A 12,377-nucleotide genomic window follows, 5' to 3' on the forward strand; every position below is an offset into this window, starting at 1 on the left:
GGAAATGTCAGCAATGCCAGCAGCATCCAGAAATAAGGCCAACCCCAGGATGGGTGCGTGGGGCACAGGGTTCTGCCAAGGCATTTTCTGTGTTTGAGTACATATTATTTGTTTGGTTTTTGTTTATTTATTTATTCATCCATTTATTCATTTATCAATTCATTCACTTATTTATCCATTCATTAACTTGTATCTATTTATTCGTGTAGCTGGTACCATGGTGGTGTAGGGGGAAAGCCGGCCCAAAGGATTAGGAAAGTGATATTGATCGTGAGCAACAGTAAATGGGCCTATTTGTCCCCAGCTTTGTAATTAGAGGCTTGATCTTTTTTGGATCACGTTTTTATCTCATGGGACAGTTTCCAGAGAAGGCTTCATCACAGAGTTGGAAAGTTGGACTTTTGAGATCTTGTGGCCTCACCCTCTTTAAAGGTAAGGGAACTTGAATCCTGGGTAGGGGAAGAGAAGACTACTGGTAGGGACGGGGCTAGAGCCTTGGTTATCTGCCTCTCTGACCAGTGCTCTTTCTACTCTCCTGGGGTGCTGAAGTTTTTTTTTTTAATCCTTTTAAGTGGGAGATACTGATCTAGACTTACCTTCTCCCTCTTCTTGCCCTTCTTGTTCTAATACCAATCTTGGCAAATATATTTAATTAAAAATAAACATGAGTTTAACTTTAAACAGGACTTGTATGGCCTCCATAAAATAGATTGTCTTCCATTCACTTCTAGTTGCCATAGAAAATGGCACATAGAACATGGTTAACCCCTTCAGATGAACATTCTGGGCACCACCCCTCTCCATTCTTTACCCTGCAACTGTTTAGTGTCCTGAGGCAGGACTGCAGAGGGAGGTCCCCTATGGATTTCTTTTTTTTTTTTTTTTTCAGTGAGGCAATTGGGGTTAAGTAACTGGCCCAGGGTCACACAGCTAGTAAGTGTTAAAAGTGTCTGAAGCCGGATTTGAACTCAGGGACTCCTGACTCCAGGGCCGGTGCTTTATCCACTGCACCACCTAGCTGCCCCCGCTATGGATTTACTCAGGAGGACCAGATGCCTCCCCTATGAGCCTCCCATGTTTGTTCATTGGGGCTTTGAGATCGTCTTGCAGGCTCGTACAGGCCTGGTGTGAGTGTTAGAGGGGCTGGTAACAAAGTCATTCTAGCTCTTTGGCCCTATCACCATCAGAATGAAGACCATTCTAAGCAACCAGACTGTCGACATCCCAGAAAATGTTGACATCTCTCTTAAGGGTCGTACAGTTATTGTGAAGGGGCCTAAAGGAATCCTCTGAAGGGATTTCAACCAAATCAATGTTGAGCTCGAAAAGAACTTGCAACTGTTCGAACTATCTGTAGTTATATACAAAACATGATCAAAGGTGTTACTCTGTGTTTTCGTTACAAGATGAGGTCTGTGTATGCTCACTTCCCCATCAATGTTGTTATTCAAGAGAATGGATCACTTGTCAAAATCAGAAATTTCTTGGATGAAAAATATATCCGAAGAGTGCGCATGAGACCAGGTGTGGCTTGTGCTGTTTCTCAAGCCCCAAAAGATGAGTTAATTCTTGAAGGAAATGATATTGAACTTGTAGCAAACTCAGCTGCCCTGATCTAACAGGCTACCACAGTAAAAAAACCAAACAAACAAGGATATCAGAAAGTTTTTGCATGGTATCTATGTTTCTGAGAAAGGCACAGTGCAACAAGCTGATGAATAAGTAGGAAAAGATGCCAAAGCCAGTGTCCTGAGGAGTCAATACTTATTCAGATGTCAAAAAAACAAAACAAAACAAAAAAACCCAAAGTCATTCTATCTAGAGGGCACATGGCTATGACTACTTTTGGCTGGTCTGCTGATTTTAGAGTAGGACATGATATTCTGAATGGAGTAGCTAGGGGAGAATTAGTATATTTGTAGGGAAAGGGGGAGGATGATGAAGGATATTTGTAGGGAGAATCCAACTGGAAGACAGCAAATGAAGTCATACATATGTGTTTGTCTTCACACAGCATGGATCCCTGTGGATATGATACAAAGGCTGGGATGCCCTTTTATCTTGTGGGTTCTCCAGCCCTGCTTGTTCTAGAATGATCTGTGATGGTAAATTAATTCTTTTCTTTCTTTCTTTCTTTTTTTTTTTTTAGTGAGGCAATTGGGGTTAAGTGACTTGCCCAGGGTCACACAGCTAGTAAGTATTAAGTGTCTGAGGCCAGATTTGAACTCAGGAACTCCTAACTCCAGGGCCGATGCTTTATCCACTGTGCCACCTAGCTGCCCCGGTAAATTAATTCTTAAAAAAAAGGTTATTCAGATTTTCTCTGTAGATTTATGACAGTCATTTACTCCAGAGTATAAAAGAAGGAAGCCATCTTGGCTGAGTGGGTCCCTCCAGAGAAAATTCTACTAGTTGCTGCACCCTTGGAACAGGAGTGGGGCTTTGGACAGAGACTGAACAAAAGAAGAGCTTTATTCAGTTACCCTAGTCCAAAGGACCCATAGCCACTATTTCCCTCTGACCACTTGCTGTTTCTCGCCTGATAATTACAACAGGTTCATTTAGATTACACAATATGCTGTGTGTATGGGGGAAAACCTAGACCCTCCACAGCAAGTAATGACTAAAATGAACAGAAGCCCAATTTAAGTGGAGCAGACAGTGGGGCAAAACTTTTGAGTCATTCATTCTCTGTGTTTAAACCCTGTCTAATCCTAACCCAAACTGTAACTCTAAGTGCCAGCATCACTGACACATCCTTGAATATAGAATTAGGGGGGACCTCTGGGATCTTCTAGGTCAACCACTTTAGCTTGTAGGATAAGTAAACTGAGGCCCACAGAGACAAAATGACTGGCCGAGTATGTGGGTTAGTCAGTAATTGAACTGGAAATAGAATTCCACTGTTCTGTTTTGCCTCAAAGATCAACTTCTTTGAGATCTCATCACTGAAGAGGTTTGTTTTGTTGGAAAAAATGCTTTTGTAAAACCCTAAAGTATTATAGAAATTATGTTTATTCTAATGACTATTTTAGCCTTCGCCAGTTAGCTTAATGATAGTAAAGCCAACTTCCTAAGTTTTATGCCAATGAGCTTCTCCCAGGATTCTCTGGGAATTTCCAGAGTATATAATTCCCTAGGAATTCCTTTCTGGACATTTCACAAATGAGTGCTGTAGATCAATCAAGCAACAAGCATTTATTAAGTGTCTGCTGTGTGCCAGTCACTGTGTAAAGAGACAACCAACACCTTTGTATTGCTAGGAATACAAAGATAAAAATGAAAGTTCTTGTTCACAAAGAGTTTACATTTTATCAGGGAACCCAACACATACATAAGGACCTAAAGACCAAAGGAAAGTTCACCCCATTCCCATGGAATGTGGAGAATGGATTCATGTGCAGGGGAACCTGACCTAGAAGAGAAAGTCATAATGCCTCCATAATGCTTCCATCCTCAGTCAAATCTCTTTAACAAGACTTAGATTTGTATTATGTCTGGGACTCCCTTGGGAGTCTAGAAGGAAACTTCTACAAAGAAATTCAAAATACAAAATATACCAGGCATAAGAAAACTATTTATTTATTCTACCATAAATATATTGATTTGTAAGTGTACAATGACACTTATTTAGAACACAACGGAGTAACATCCTCCATGGGAGCTTGGTAAAACTTAACACATAGAGCACAAAGGTCTTGCCACTGAATAGGCACTGCCTAAGCAGCTAACTCAAGGTCCACATCTTCTGTCAAGCCAGGGCATGGCTTTGGCTCCTCCTCCTAGTGGTGATCATCGCTTCTGCAAAGTTGTTTCAGAGGTCACTTTCTCTTCTTCAACTAGCTCCCAGTCCCAGGAACTCGACCTCTGGAACTCATGAACTCTGGGAATCATGAAGTTGTCTCTGAGTCTATAATGACCCATCCCAGGATTGCTGTGCTTAGGGAAAGACCACAAAGCAAAAGGAGCAACTGGAGACTTGAGGTCCAGCCTCAGACTTGTCAAAGTCAGCACTAGCCACCATAGCTGCTGGGGATGAGCTGGGAGAGAGTCCCTTTGTCCCCTTCAGTGGAAATCTGAAAGATTTCACACACACACACACACACACACACACACACACACACACACACAGAGGGAATGAGTTTGAGGGACAGCTCAAAGAGTCTTGCTATCCTCAACATAGAGGAAGATGGTGTATTAGCAACAACTTCTATCTTTTTTTAAAGTCTACTTTTTTTGGGCGGGCAGCTGGGTGGCACGGTGGATAAAGCACAGGCCTTGGATTCAGGAGGACCTGAGTTCAAATCCGGCCTCAGACACTTGACATTTACTAGCTGTGTGACCCTGGGCAAGTCACTTAACCCTCATTGCCCCACAAAAAAGAAAGAAAGTCTATTTTTTTTTAAAAAAGTTTGCTGAGTAGGCAGCTCTTCTTGCCTAGTTGACAATTTTCTTCTCATGGACAATCCATCATGAGGACCAAGGAACCAATCAGGAACCTCTGTTCATGCAATCACTTTACTACATGCATCACTGGAAGTCTCTTTATCATAAGGGCTCTGGGAATGACCAGGGTACATGATTGACTCCATGGGAAGTGATTCAGAGTCAACGCATCACTCACCTTGTGAGCTCCCCGCCAAAAGCTTAGATAAGGAGCAAAGACAGAAGAGGGGAGATGGTGGCTGTCTTCGGAAAGTACAAAGTAATTCCAGGAGGAAGACCTCATGAATTCATCTTGTTGTTTCTGAGGGCATGAAAGGAAGCTACATCTGAAACTTTGAGGTGCATCTACTTCAACATACTAAGTCAAAACTTCACCATCTTTATGGGGAGCTCACATTTCTCTATCTTGACAATTTTCATGTATTTTAAAAATGGTTTGGGGCTCCTTTTGGCTAAACTGGAAGTCTGAATGACTTTTGCCTAAATAATAACCCAAAGCTTGGTAACAGAGAGGTTTTAAGAAGCAACAACTATAAATTGCAGAGAATGTACTCACTTGCCCTATTAGTATAGTAGCAGGAACATATTGGAGGAAAAGAGGAATCTGAGTGAAAGATGGAAGAAGAAGGAAACAGGCAATATTATATATGAAGGAGGTGAGTATGAGACTGTGGCTGCCAGGAGGCCTGAACCAGTGTGGTGAAGATATTTCAAATGCAAACTATTCCTGGGTGATCTAATTTAACTCTTGCGAGGGGAAGAGACAGAAAACTTTCCTTCTTCCTTCCTATTTCTCTCTCTCTCTAGGGAGGATCAATATATTTTTGGTCATTTATTAATTTAAAAACCATTTCCCTCTGAGCTTGCTATGTGTTAACATTTATTCTAAATGATTACTTTATTCCTTAAGCCAGGAAATATGAGAAACTATCAATAATCAACTGAAACCCAAAGCTACGAGTTATGTCTTAGTGTACCACCCACCCTGGGCTAGTCTCAAATACTACTCACAGGTTAGTAAGTTGGATATACAGAATGGCTTCTATCTCAGATTCTAAAGGTAACTCTATGGATCTACACTTCTAACACTATAGATCATGAGGCTCCACCAGTGTAGGTCCCATTAACAATAGGCCAGGAGATACAATTAGCTCTTAGCAAAGGCATTTACTGAAATGGCATAGCAAGAATATCAGCTAGAAAACATTCCCTAGTAAAAGTGGAACCCACTTTTTCACAAATAGACACAGCATTCATGGGAAGAGTTGGCTCAAACAAGCTATAATAGAAGTATGTCACAAGTGCAATATACACACATAGCAAAGGCAATTAAAATATTGGTACTGGGGAGGAGGGTAGGGGAAGGAGAAAACAACTCCCCTTATAATCAGTATTTTTAGAGATGGAAGAGATTTTGGAAATCATCTAGTTTAAACCCATCATTTAAAACTAAGGAAAAAATAAAACTAAGGAAATTTAGGGCCCTAGCAGATCAAATGACTTGTCTAAGATTGGTTTTGATCTTTTGATCTTTCTTTGGGTCTAGTCATTCAACTCTTTCTGAGTCTACCTAACTATATTCTAATCCAGTCCATATTTTACCATTTTATTCACAAAGATGTATCATAACAAGCTTTGCCAAATGCTTTAGTGAAATCCAAGTTTATTTTATCTAGAGCATTCCCTTGATCTAGTAACCCCTTGGAGGGGGATAAGGCTTGAATGGCATGATCTGTTCTTGATGACCCACCCAGTCTGGCTCTTCATAATTAACAGCACCCATTTCTAAAATATCATATCTTAAGCCCTTGAAATGTTTTTCTCCCTCAAGTATATTGAATAGGTCCCCTCCAATCTTGTTTACATCTTCAAATTACTTTAAAAACAAATACACTGAAATTCTTTCTTTAAAGATAAACTTTAGTCTAGCCACTGTCAAATGATTACAAGCCCTGATTTAGTGGAATCACAATTAAGGAAGTTTTATAATATATACACATGCTAGCTAACATAGCTAAGCATATGAGGGTTTTGGTGAATGGGTGGGGGATGGGGATGGAGAAGAGTCAGTAAAAAGAGATTTTTCACAGCTTCAGGGAAAATGACAAGGTTTCAGTTGGAAACTTCAGGCAGGTAGCACACAGATTCAGGATGAGTATACTCATCTCATCGCTGGCTTCTTCCCCTGGGTGACTACATGGATCTGATTGCCATGATGCTAGGTCATTCTCTAGCTTCAGACTGACCAGACGAATGACCCTCTAAAGGGGAACACAGGGGGAAGCTAGGTGGCATAGTGAATAAAGCACCAGCCCTGGATTCAGGAAGACCTGAGTTCAAGTCCGGCCTCAGACACTTGACACTTACTAGCTGTGTGACCCTGGGCAAGTCACTTAACCCTCTTCGCCCTGTGAAAAAAACAAAACAAAACAAAACAAAAACAAAAACAAAAAAACAACAACCCAAAACAAACAAACAAACAAACAAACAAAAACAAAATAAAGGGGAACACATCTTTGAGCCAAACCTTAAGGTCTCTTGTAATGATCTCAGGTACTTCCTTATTTGGACAAATGAAGAAGTCTTAAGAAAGTTCAAAACCCCTTGACAGGGAAGCTGAGTCACCCTGTCAGAGTGAGACCAGCAGTGATTTCCCCCAATGCCTTGTTCTGATAGATGCAGAAAAGAGCACCACTAGATTTTACCACTATGGTAGGGGTCCATTCTCTCCAGGGTCCCAGAAGGACATATGACACTATCCAGGACCCCATTTAACTGCCTTGTGTTCATTCTTCCTTTCTGCCCCTTCATTTTTCACGAGGATCTCATTTTAATGAAGCTGATTGGCTTTATGGCCTTGATTTGAGTTCCATGTTTCTTTATACTGGATGTGCTTCCTAAGTTTGTATTAAGACACCTCTCAAGCTAAGAATCTGCTTGAGAGACACAGAGAACTCAAACACAAGGGAAGAAACCTCACAATAGCCCTCAAGACCACTAGGATCACATCAGTTGTCTGGCTCAGAGACCCCCTTCCCACTTTTACATGTATTAAAAATGTGCAGTACTTCACTTTTCCCCTGAAGGATGGTGCTGGACAGTTCTAGAGCTTTTCCCTGCTCAAGTCTGCCTCTAAGTGTCCCTTGGTTAATTATGGCTTCTGTTGAAACAGGATTTCCAGGTGTTGCTTCCTAGAGGTAGCACCTGCACTCTGTTCCCTCCATCTTGTTTGCAGCAGTCTGAATACCTCAAGCCTCTGCCTGTTGCTGACAGTAAAAGGGAAGGCATCTGCTTACATTCATCATGATTATACAGTACTGGCTGCTGATGACAAAAGCATTGTATGCCCCAGGCCATAGCTATGAAAAAAAATTCACTCCCAAGTCTGTCTACAATTCCTTTTGTTTGTTTGTTTGGTTAGCTCTCTCTCTCTCCTCTCTTTTTGTGTGTGCAAGTTGAGACGCAGCTTCCTAGTCACTGGAACCAAGAACAATGCCCTGTGGCTGTGGGTATGGCTCCTCATGAGCACCAACTTTAACTAAAGGCAGATTTTTGAACAGGTGTCAAAAAAGAGGGGGAAAAAGGGAGGACATTTGGAAATGTCCCCGTTGCTCAAGAAGGAGCAGCTACTTAGTCAAAACAATACAAAGAGGTCATTTTGGAAAGAATAAGATTAACTAGAAAACTGGCTGAACTGTTCTCTCTTAGGAGCAGGAACATTTTGGGTATAAGAAAATCAGCATTGCATTAAAAGGCAGATAATCTAGGTTTGCATCCCAGCTCTGCCATACACCCCTTGTATGATCTGTGGCAAACTTTGTCCTCTTCAGGTCTCGGTTCCCTCTTTTTTTAATGAATGGGATGACCTAAAAGATCTCCCGGACCCTTCTGGCCCTACATCCTTGGATCCTTTCCGAGATGTGCTCATGTAAGCAAAGCAGTAAGATTATATTCCCAAATCATGCTCTACCCCAGGATGAGTTTTTTCTTACTAGCCAGACTTTCTTCCCTGTAAAGCCTATTTTATGGATTTCCCCTCACCTCCCTTTTTGGGAAGGCATGGAAGGTATGGATAGCTAGAAATGGCACCCTCTCTTATAAAAGGAGTGTTTTTATTTTTTAATTTGATAATGGTAGTGGTATTGGGGAAGAATAAAGTATAAATCAAGGGTGGGCTCCCTGCCTCTTTTTATATGGCTCAATGGCTTTTAAATTTTAAAATAAAGTTTCACTGTATTTAAAAATGTAAAAACCATCACAGAAGAGTGAATTGCATTAGATCACATGTCACAGCTGGGAATATTTTTAGAAGTTCAGAAAGTCTTCTGAGAGAGTGGTGTCGATCTTCTGCTGTTTGGGGAAAGTGCCTCATTGGAGTAAATGCCTCTCATCACGATAACATAAGTGTCTTCTCTGCTTCAGATGAGCGGGTTATTAAGGTAATGTTACACTTTATTGCTGAAAAGCAGTGTAAATAGACACCCAAGCTATGGAGATTATCTGCTTTCAGGAGGGAGAAAAAAAAAGAGGGGGGGGGATTTTCTTTTACAATTTCTCCTTCTGATAAAAAACACACTGTATTTGCCTGTAAAATAGTTACTCTTGAATAGTTACCATGGAATAATGGCCATGCACATAAATTCAGGGTGGAAAAAATTCCCTGAAAATTGGTGCAGTTATTTGGGCAAATCATCTATCACCCACCTTCACCTCTGGCAAATCTCCTGAGTCTAACCACTTTTAATTTCTGCCTCCAACTCCTACTCATCTGACCACATTCTCTCTACACTCCATTCGATTCCAATCAACACTAATTTAAACAAAATAAAATACTATTGGTTTCTTTTTTTGGTATCCCTGACTTTTCCCAAAGTATCTCTCCTTCCCAGAGAGCCATTTTTTCCATAAAAAAGAACAAAAAGGAGACAAAAAAAGTTCAGCAAAACTAACATGCCAAAATATCCTGACACTTTATTCAGTGTTCCATACTCATTGTTCTTCTTCTTCTTTTTTTTTAGTGAGGCAATTGGAGTTAAGTTACTTGCCCAGGGTCACACAGCTAGTAAGTGTTGTGTCTGAGGCCGGAATTGAACTCAGGTACTCCTGACTCCAGGGCCGGTGCTCTATCCATTGCACCATCTAGCTGCTCCCTCATTGTTCTTTACCTCTGCAAAGAAGTATAGAAGAGGTGCTTTCTCTCCTCTTCTTTGGGGCCAAATTTAGGCATTGTAATTTCTTGGCATTTGGTTTTGATTGCTTTGTTATTGTGTTTTTAATTTACATTTCAATATGCACTTCATAAGTCCTCCATGTACTCTCTGTGCATGAGCACGTATAGTTGACAGCTATCTTCAAAACTAGAAAGACCTAGGTTCAAATCCCTACTCTGACACCCACTGGCTGTGTGATGTTGGTCAAGTCAATTCATCTCAATGTTCTCAGCAACTCTTCAAGACTCTAAGTTTCATAGATGGTATTTATCTGCATTGGTAAGGGGAGTTTCCTAATCTGGAAATTCCATATACCAGTGAAATAATAAGTCCAGTTATTTTTTTCTTCTTGCAGAACACAATCTTAGACTCAAGGGAGGTGCCAAGTTTAGATAAGCCATGTATGTTCTCACCCTCATGAAACTTACATTCTAGCAGAAATGTGAGAATGACTCAATATTAGGAAGCAAGCAATATGTATATCACATATCAAGGCCCTATGGTTTGTTTTTGGCAACATGTTTTCTCTACTCTCTCAGCAGATTGCACCTTTCCACAAGTTGGGTTGAGATCACAGTTCTGGCCACGAGGGATCTCCCAATGTGGTGGGAGAGACATCACCACTTTTACCTTGAGGTTCTCATAGTTAATTGGGGACCAGAAATAATCATAAATGCATAGTCCAGAAATACAGAAATGAGAATATAACTACAACTAGACAGGTATCTGTGGACCTAGTGATGAGAGGATTCTGGAGATGCAAAAGTGACTAGTTCTAGTGGGAAGAACTTGTATAGTCATAACATGGCTTGGATGTTTCATCCATGCTGAGCATTGAATGGTGGTTACTTTGCTCCTTTCTACATTAGTGCTATCCACCCACTACAAGAGGATAAACAAGTTTGATATAACTTTCCAATCTATTTTCTATTGTGTGCTTGGTTTATTGATAAAATACTAACTCAACATGTTTGCAAATCATGGTGCTGTTAGATGCCAGCCCTGGCAGAAATTCCTTTGTTTACCATACAGCTTGCCCAGTTGGGCTTTGCTAGTCAACAGACCAGAAATGTGGAATTCCAAACAGCTGTGAGTATTAAGTTGAAAGCAATTTTTACTAATCTAGCAGAGGGGCAATGTGGAATGATAGAAACTGGTTCCAGACAGTGAAAGGTATTTGTTGTAGACTAGGGGCCCTCAGATGAGCTTCTGGATGTTTGTTTTGGCGAAAGTCAAAAGTAAAAAGAAAGATGGGAAACTGCTTTGAAAAGGTAAAAGAAAAAGGCATAGTAAATGTAAATACCCAGTTGAAAATACATCGAAATATTCTTTCTTCTTATCAGTTTGGGGAAAACATTCCCAATGTCCTGGGAAATGCACCAGCCCAAAGTCAACTCCTGGTCTGTTCAGGGCAGAGCAAACATCCGAAGATAAACAAAATAGAATAGTCATAGTTACACTCTCATATTTCTCCAAAGGATTCATGAATTCTTCAGAGGAGCTTGTTGCATTTAAACTATGCAAATAAAGAATTCACTTATGTCTGGGAAATTGAGCCAGAGGAAACTGTTATTTTGGGTTATCAGTGGGGGTATGTTCACTAGAGAATAGTATAGATGTCATTAGAAGTATAGGTGTTATTAGATGTTGAAACATGTCAGTCAGTCAGTAAATCAGTTAACAAGCAATTATTAAGTACCTACTATGTGCTAGGCACTGGGGTAAGTGCTGGGCATTACCAAGAAAGATCAAAACAGTCCCTACCCATGAGGAACTCACATTCTAATGGGGGAGATAACATTAACTAGGTATGTGAAGAAACCTGATGAGTACCATGGTTCCTCTACCTCCCAATCCCAGTTGTGGAGGTGTTGTAAAGACCATTAAAAAATCCAGAACCATTAGCTATGTCTAAAGTAAACAAGAATATGTCCTAAGTGGGAAGCAGCAATGGAGTAGAAAGACCACTGGATACGGGTCAGAAGATCATAGGTACAGCTCTGCCACTTACTTACTGTGTGACCTTAGGTAAGTAATTTAATATCTCTGAGTACTATTTTGCTCATCTATCCTATTGGGACAATCTTATTTGTATTGCCATGAGGTTGTGATGAAGACCAAATGAGGGTGTGATATAGTGAGGAGGGAAGTGGCTTTGGAGTTAGAGGATGGAGGTTGAAATCTTAACCATCCATCTACCACTTTTTTTTTTTTTGCTGGGCAATGAGGGTTAAGTGACTTGCCCAGGGTCACACAGCTAGTAAGTGTCAAGTGTCCGAGGCCAGATTTGAACTCAGGTACTCCTGAATCCAGGGCTGGTGCTTTTTCCACTGTGCCACCTAGCTGCCCCCCATCTACCTCTGTTATGACCTTGGGTAATCAACTGAACCTTTCTGGATGTCACCTTCTTCACTCACTAAATGAGAAGGCTGGATCATTTGACCTCTAAAATGTTGTAGCTCTACCTTGATCCCAAGTGTTTAAAGTACTTTGTAATAATAAGGCATACAGATATAAATTGTTCTTATGGGTAGATTGGCAAGGGATTTAGTTTCCCCTCCAGCTAGTTGATGGAATCACAGTAAATAAGGGAGAGATAACAGAGATAATAGTATGTTAACAAAATGCAAACATTTGTGTATATCCTATATCCCTTTATGTGAAAAAATTATGTTTGAATTAGAATGGGATCTGGCCATTGTCTGGGTGAAGATTGACAAT

At 40.6% G+C, this 12,377-nt stretch overlaps 1 pseudogene; it reads left to right on the forward strand.

Moving 5' to 3' along the window:
• Positions 1-1,188: 1,188 nt before the first annotated feature.
• Positions 1,189-1,722, forward strand: LOC122725682 (annotated as a pseudogene).
• Positions 1,723-12,377: the final 10,655 nt, after the last annotated feature.

Source organism: Dromiciops gliroides, chromosome 4 (genome assembly GCF_019393635.1).
Source record: "Dromiciops gliroides isolate mDroGli1 chromosome 4, mDroGli1.pri, whole genome shotgun sequence".
In the NCBI taxonomy this organism is placed as follows: domain Eukaryota; kingdom Metazoa; phylum Chordata; class Mammalia; order Microbiotheria; family Microbiotheriidae; genus Dromiciops; species Dromiciops gliroides.